Here is an 8,228-nt window from a genome sequence, read left to right on the forward strand (position 1 = left end):
CCGACGATCAATTCATTATTGAAGCACCAGAGGCGAGGGCGGCCGGAGCCAGAAGTAACGAGTCCCCGCCGCCGCCGCCGCCGCCGCGCGCGCGCTCCCGCTCCCGCCGCTTATCGGCCCCCGGCCGCCGCCATGACGCCGAGCGAGCGAGCGAGCGCAACCGTCTTCGTCGGAGCCGTCGCCGCCACCGAGGTCGCCGTCGCCTCCGCCTCCTGCGCGACGTCAGCGCTTCTACTCACTCCCCTTCCCCACCGGGCGCGAGGAGGCGGCCGCGCGCACGCCAGGCCCTTTCTGCTCGCGCGCGGGCGGCGGGAGCGACTACGTCGGAGAGCCGTGGGCGTTGAGGAAAAGCGATTGGTGCCGGGGCGGGGCCGGCGCGGTCGCGCGCGCGCGCTCTTCCGGGGGCGCGCACGTCAGCAGCGCGGAAGCCACCGGACCGTGGCTCGGGCTGCGCCCGCGGGTCCTGTCCCGGGTGCCCGCCCTGGGCGGCCGGGCGCTGGGTTCCGGGAAGTGGGAGCCGCAGGCTCGCTCCGCGCGGGGGCGGGCGCCACGGCCACTGTGACGGCTGCGCCAGGACGACGCGGCGGAGAGACGGACCGGAGAGAAACGGGGCTGGGAAGAGAGCCGGGGCCGCGGGGGCGCTGGCCGGGCCGAGCGAGCAGGCGGGGGGCGCGTCGGGGGCGCTGGCCGCGAACCCGCGCGGGCCGCGGCTGAGCGCCCGTCTGGGAGGCCGCGGGGGGGTGGGGCGCAGAGCTCGCCTGTTGACATCGTGTGACGCCGCCTGGTTCATTCATGGGTGACCCAGGACAGGTTCAGAAAAAAGCTTTGACCTAAACCTTTTTACTTCCTAGATCCCCGCGGGAGGGCGGGTTGAAGGGTGGGGCGCCAAAGCGCAACAACAACAAAAAGATACTACAGGGACTTTAGTAACTGTCTCAGTTTGTGTGTTCTGTAATATAGTTGACAGTTTCTTTCATAACTGTATCCGCATGCCTCAGTTACAATCCTTTCACAGTGTTGGAAACACTCATTTCACCTGGGGTGAGGTCCCGCTACTCTGTTTTTGAAGGCGCCTTTTTTTTCCACTTCATTTTGAATTCCTCGAGGTTAAGGAGGATATTTAAATTCTCCTTCTCCTCTCCTCCCCCCCCCTCCTCCTCCTTTTTTTTTTTTTTTTTTTTTTTTTTTTTTTTTTTTTGCGGTACTGGAGATAGAACCCAGGGGCATTCTGCCTCCAAGCTACACCCCCAGACATATTTTTTATTCTTTATTATGAAACAGGGTCTCACAGAGTTGCAAAGGGCCTAAGTAGCTGAGGCTGTTTGTGATCCAGGGTCCTCCCGTCTCAATCTCCCAAATGTTGGGATTACAAGCATTTGCCACTCCAGGCTGAAAATTTCCTGTTCTAATTCTCTTGGGATTTGATTCGGTGCACAGGCCTGCTTTCTAAAAGTTAAATGGCTATTGCCATAAAATACATTCCCCCAAATAATTCTTACCGCTTAAACTGGCCCAGAGCCTTCAAGAAGATCTCAAAATATAATTTGTGATATGTGCTCCTCATATTCAAGGCTATATGAACTTAATTCTTGGAAAGTGGGGGAATGTATACATGTCCTATCTACAATCCTTGAACAATGAAACAAAGTGGAATGTTACCATTCTTTTTATACTCAACCTCTTTTTTCTCTTTCCCTTTCCTCTAGATATTAAACAGCTTTAGTGCTGAGTCTTGAGGAATAGCAAGATCATACAAATCTTCATTTCTGAAATTCCTAAAGTATTATGAACTGAGTGCTAATTTTTAATGTTGAGCTTCATATTAATATTAAGCTTAATGGTGGGAATTTATGTACCTCTAACTTTTTTCTTTTTTGAAAAAAAAATTTTTACTAGAATGTTAAATAAAAAACCAGAAAAACTATCACATCTATTTTATAATAAAAAATATAATTCAAGTAATAAAGTCCTCAATTATAACTACACTGCATTTTGTTATTGTCTTACAAAAAGAACTGCTCTATAGACAGCCTTGTTTTACATGTTTTCTGAAAGTATGTTAAGCCTTTTAAAACTAATTGTGCCTGTGATATGCTAGTCTGCGTATAAGAGCTCTAGCATCTGCACAGCTGTGACCCCACTACAAAGGAGGATTTCAAGTTCTAGGACAGCCTCAGTAATGTAATAAGACTCTCAACCTAGAAAAACGCTGTTTAATTTTTTGGGGGGGTGGGGGTACTGGAGATTGAGCCCAGAGGCATTCTACCTCCCAGTTACACCCCTGCCCTATTTTTTTTTAATTTGGAAACAGGGTCTCCTTAGGTTGATGAAAGTCTCACTACTTGCTTGATGCAAGTCCACAAACTTGCAGTCCTCCTGTCTCAGCCTCCCAAGTACTGGGATTACAAGCCTGAACCACCACACCCACCTTAATTTTTTTTTAAGCTCTCTCTCGATATCTCTCTATCTCTCTCTCTCCCTCTCCCTCTCCATCTCCCCCTCCCTCCCTCCCTTTCTCTTGACTTATTTCACAAAATAATTTGCTAAACATAATGAGAGATCTTTCAAGATTTATATTTTGGGTAATATTGTACCTTATTCTGCAGAATTTTAGAATGATTAGGAATGTGAAGAGTCCCAACCTGGCATGGTGGCACATGCTCATAATTCCAGTACTTTGAAGGCTGAGACCTCAGCTACTTAGGCCCTCTGCAACTTAGTGAGACCCTGTTTCAAAATAAAGAATAAAAAATGGGAATGAAGTATAGCTCAGAGGTAGAATGCCCCTGAGTTTCATCCCCAGTACTGCAAAAAAAAGAATCTGGACAGTTCACAAATTCATGTTTCAATTTAAACTTTTTCATTTTTATGATAGTTCATGAGTGATACAGATTCATTAGAAACTGCTTCAAATTTTGAGTTTGATCTTTTCCTGGGATAAGTACATGGAAAAATACTCTTAGAATGCTGTAGCTCCCCATCAGCCATTTACTCAAAAAGATAAACAACTGATACTCTGGCATCCTCTGTACCATGTAACTTCATTTTAAGTTGAGGAACACCTGTAGCCTAGCCTAAAATCCTTTTTTTTTTTTTTTTTTTTTTTGGTACTGGGAATTGAACCCACGGTCATTCTGAGCTACACCCCAGCCCTGTTTTGTTTTGTTTGTTTGTTTGTTTTGAAACATCTTGCTAAATTGCTGAAGCTGTCCTCCAACCTCCAATCCTCCTGTTTCAGCCTCCCAAGTACTGGGATTACAAGCGTGCACCACCACACCTAGCTAAAAGGGATGTTTAAATAGCTATCCTCTAAATATCAAAATTGGTGTGCTAATGCTGTTATCCTCACCTTTTATTCTGTCCAAATAGTATCCGTTTCATCTCAGAAGTTTTGTGTTTATCCTTTCTTCTTAACCCTACTACTGTATTTAGGCTTCTATTTTCTCTATATCCTTTTCTAAGCTCATTCTTCATACATACATGTGTGTGTGTGTGTGTGTGTGTGTATGATATATATATGTGTGTGTGTGTGTGTGTGTGTGTGTGTGCATTGTAGTCTCACCTTATAGTTCAGATTGATAGTGTCTAGTGACACACATGCACACAGCACTTGGTGAGCATCTGCCAATTCCCTCTCCTTCCCTATACATGATATTAAGATTGGCATGGTATTCTCACCAAGCACATGTCAATTCCCCTCAGTTCACTCTTGACATTCCCTTCAAACTTAGAATCTAATGAAACTAATCTCCTACTTATATGTAAAGCTATATTTGATGTGTATATATACATGAATAGACATATGTGTGTATATATATATATATATATATATATATATATATATCTTTTTTCATCCACTATGAGCAGATTTAAGTAATGGAAGTATTATGTGTAAACAAGGCTTTGTAATCCCAGTATTTGGGAGGCTGAGGCAGGAGTATCACAGATTTTAGGCCAGCCTCAGCAATTTGACAAGACCCTCAGGAATATGAGACCCCGTTTCAAATGTAAAGGCAGGTGTGGTGGCACATGCTTGTAATCCCAGTACACCCCCCCCCACACACACACACACAAATAAAAAGGGCTGGCAGTATACCTTAGAGGCAGAATGCTCTCCTGGGTTCAATATCCACTACTAAAAAGACATGTCATTGCCTCCCATCATTTCTAGTAGACACTTGACACTCTAGACACATATTTCTTCAGGTCATTGAAAAACTCTATCTCACTGTAAATGGATATAGCCATCTATCTTATGCATCAGTCTCTTGTAAATTTAAGTAAACAGGCAAGCACTGTGGAGTACCCTAACATAAGTATTGACCCTGCGTTAGACTTGTCAAGCAACTCTCTCCTCCCATTTAGGACATGGAATTGAGTGTTCTGTCACTGTATTGTAATTCAGCATTTGTTTCTATACTACAAGGTGAAATTCTTGAGCACAGAGACTCCCTGTGTCCCCAGAGCATTATATTGACATGCAGTTAATAAATATGTAAGAACTTAGCCAGGTGCCATAACACGTGCCTGCAATCCCAGTACTTGGAAAGCAGAGACAGGAGATTAAAGGTTGGAGGCAACTTAGCAAGGCCCTGTTTCAAATAATAATAATAATAATAATAATAAAATAAAAAACTTTGAGTTCAACAATTTGGTGAGATCCTATTTCAAAATTAAAATAGTAAAACTGGGGAGAAGCTCAGAAGTAGAATGCCTCTGGATTCAATCTCCAGTACTAAAACAAAAAGGTGAGAATTTACTGCATATCAGACATTCTGCTTGGGGATGGAGAGCTATGACAACAAAAGCAGACATTCTGAAAGACACTCAGAATTGTAAGTCTAGTACAAAGCCGGGCATGATGGCACACACTTGTTATCCCAGCATTTAGGAGGCTGAGACAGAAGGGGCTCTTTGCAACTCAGTGAGATCCTGTTTCAAAACAAAGTATAAAAAATAGGACTGGGGTTTAGGTCGGAGGCAGACTGCCTCTGAGTTCCATTCCCAATGCCATACACACACACAGTCTAGTACAGGAAACAATCACACTGTAAAATCACAATTGAGAAAAATAGTGTGAAGATGCAGATAGCGCCACAAGAACCTATAATAAAACAGTATTCAGGGAAGTATTCTCTAAGAACATAACATAATATGACCAAAGAACAGTTAGCATGGATTTGATAGGCAAAAAAGTTAATTGAGAAATTTTTTGTGGGTAAAAGAAACAATGTTAACAAAATTTGTGGGACCCAAGAAATCATGTCTTTGCACTCCCCAGTTTGCCAATAGTAGGACTCATTCACTTTCAGAAGAGTCCTTAAATGTGTGTGTGCGTGAGCATGTGTGCCCATGTTTTACTAGAGATTCTAACCGTGAGCTCCACCTCCACCTACAGCCCTATTTTATTTTTTATTTGGAAACATGGTCTCACTAAGCTGCTGGGGGTCTCGCTAAGTTGCCAACGCTGGTCTTAAACCTGCAATCTTCCTGTCTCAGTCTTCTAAGTACTGGGATTACAAGCATGTGCCACCACTCCCAGCTCTTTAAGTGTCTTTAATAGATCTTTTGGGTCAGGTGTGGTAGCACATGACTTTAAGTAATTGGGAGGCTGAAACAGGAATATCGCAGGTTTGAGGCTAGCCTCAGATAAGTAGTGAAGTCCTCAACAATTTAGACCTTGTTTCAATAAATAAACAAGCCAGGCATGGTGGCCCATACCTGTAATCCCAATACTTGGGAGGCTGAGACTGGACGATTGCAGATGTGAGCCCAGCCTCAACAAGTAGTGCGACTTCACCAACCTAGCAAGACGCTGTTGTTTTTGTTTGTGCTTTGTGTGTGTGTGTGAGGAGGAGGTATTGAGGATTAAACCAAGGAAGTTCTACCTCTGAGCTACACTCCCAGCTCTTTTTGTTTTTTATTTGGAAACAAGGTCTCACTAAATTGCTAAGGCTATCGCAGCCTCCCAAGTACTAGAAATATAGGCACATGCACCACTCCCCAGTGAGACACTTATAAAATAATTTTTTTAAAAAAGGGCTCAGGGTGTATCTCAGCGGTAGAATGCCCTTGGCCCAATCCCCAGTACCACAAAAAATAAATTAATTAATTAAGCTGGGCAGAGTGGTGTATGTCTGTAATCCCAGCACTTGGGAGGCTAAAACAGGAGAATCACAGATTTGAGGCCAGCCTCAGCAATTTAGAAAGATCCTTGGCAACTTAATAAGACCCTGCTTCAAATTTTAAAAATAAAAAGAGTTGGGGGTATAGCATGGAGGTAGAATGATACTGGACTCAATCCCCAGTATCAAAAACAAAACAAATGATAAGTGAATAATAAAATAGGGCTGGGAGTGGCAGTGAACATTTATAGTCCCAGTACTTGGAAGGCTGAGACAGGTGGATCACAGGTTCTCAGCCAACCTCAGCTATTTAATGAGGCTCTCAACAGCTTAGTGAGACTGGATATTGAACCCAAGACCATTTTACCTCTGAGCTATACTCCCAGACCTATTTTATTTTTTACTTGGAAACAGGATTTCACTAAATTGCTAAGCTGGCCTCAAACCTGTGATCCTCTCGTCTCACCTTCCCAAGTACTGAGATTAGAGGTGTTTGGCACCACACTCCACAATATAAATCTATTTTAGAATCTATTTATATTTTTGCGAAGAATAATATATTCAGAAGGTAGTCCTCAACTATACCAAAATTTAGAATTACCTGAGAAGTTGTACAATAAAATGATCACCCTCTCCCCAGAGATTCTATTCAGTTGCTTTGAGGTACAGCCTTGGCATATGCATTCTTTAAAAGCTCCCCAAGGTGTTTCTAATGTGCCATTAGTGTTGAAAAAACACTGGCATAATCCTATTAGTGCTACATTGACTCATATAGCATTTTGTTTAGATATAGTGGAAAGGCCAAGGCACTTATAAAAGTGGTTCTTAATAATAGCTAGAGGGAAATTTTTACCCCGCATTGAGCATTTGGAAAAATCTGGAAGCATTTGGGTTTGTCACAATGTCACAATGGGTGAGTTTTGAGAGTTGGCTGCTATTGACATAACCATCTGAGGTCAGGGACCTCAAACTGAAGATTTGCTGGAAATTCTACAGTGCATCCAATAGCTCTCTCCTCTCAACAAGGAACCATCTGACTTAAATGACAATAGTGAGCCAGGATGTGGTGGTTTATGCTTGTAATCCCTATATACACTACACACACACACACACACACACACACACACACACACACACTGTATATATATATATATATATATATATATATATATATATATATATATGGAAGAAAAAATGAGAACCTCTGTAGATGACCTGCCTATAGTGATGGAGACTGGAGCATACCACACAGCGAGGCCAGTGCCCGGGCCTGCAAGGCCGGGATTGGAGCCTGCTGAGTGGCGAGGCCAGGACCGGGGCCTGCTGCATAGCAAAGTGCCAGCAGGTCCTTGCAATCCTGAGGTCAAGAAGCACTTGAAGCTGCCACTGCCTCACCTCATCTCTCAGCAGGTCTTCAGATCCAAGTGACCTCTATTAAAAAATTGATGTGAGATTACAATGTGCCAATAAAAGTATTTGTAACAAAAGTTCAAGTATATGGATTACTATATAGTTTTGAAAAGTACATTGGAAAAGAGAGCAATTCTAAATAAGGTTCTCAGATGAAAGGAGATTGGAGAAAATTTGACAATTTGGTCCAAATTTGATCATTTTGAAAGGTATTAGATGATATTTCTGCCTAGACACTGTGGCCTGATAGTGTAAGACCAGACCAAGAAATTACTCAGGGGGCAAGGCTTTTTTCTCAGAGTACAGTTTTATATAGATACATATAGATACATAAAGATATATATACTAAATACCAGAAAGTGAAATCTGAGCAGTAGGAATAGTACTCTTGAGGAAGGACAAATGGTATTCTTCAGTTCCTTCCAGCCATTTTCTACTGGGAGTACTTTTCCATGCTTCACAGTAACAGAACCATACCTCTGCCTATCAGTAGCCACTAGAATCAGACTGCACTATGTGTATAAAGATACTATCAAGGGGCAAGCTTCCATGCTCATTTGTTCTCTTGTTTACTTTGAGATTAGCACAGGGAACAATGTGGACAGAGTCCCAGCTGTTGCTAAGATACAGAAGTCCAGAAGAATTGACAAGGAGAAACCTAACACACTGAAGTCTTCAGCATTAGCTAAATAC

The sequence above is a fragment of the Muscardinus avellanarius genome (assembly GCF_963383645.1).
Source record: "Muscardinus avellanarius genome assembly, chromosome: 1".
NCBI classification, from domain to species: Eukaryota; Metazoa; Chordata; class Mammalia; order Rodentia; family Gliridae; genus Muscardinus; species Muscardinus avellanarius.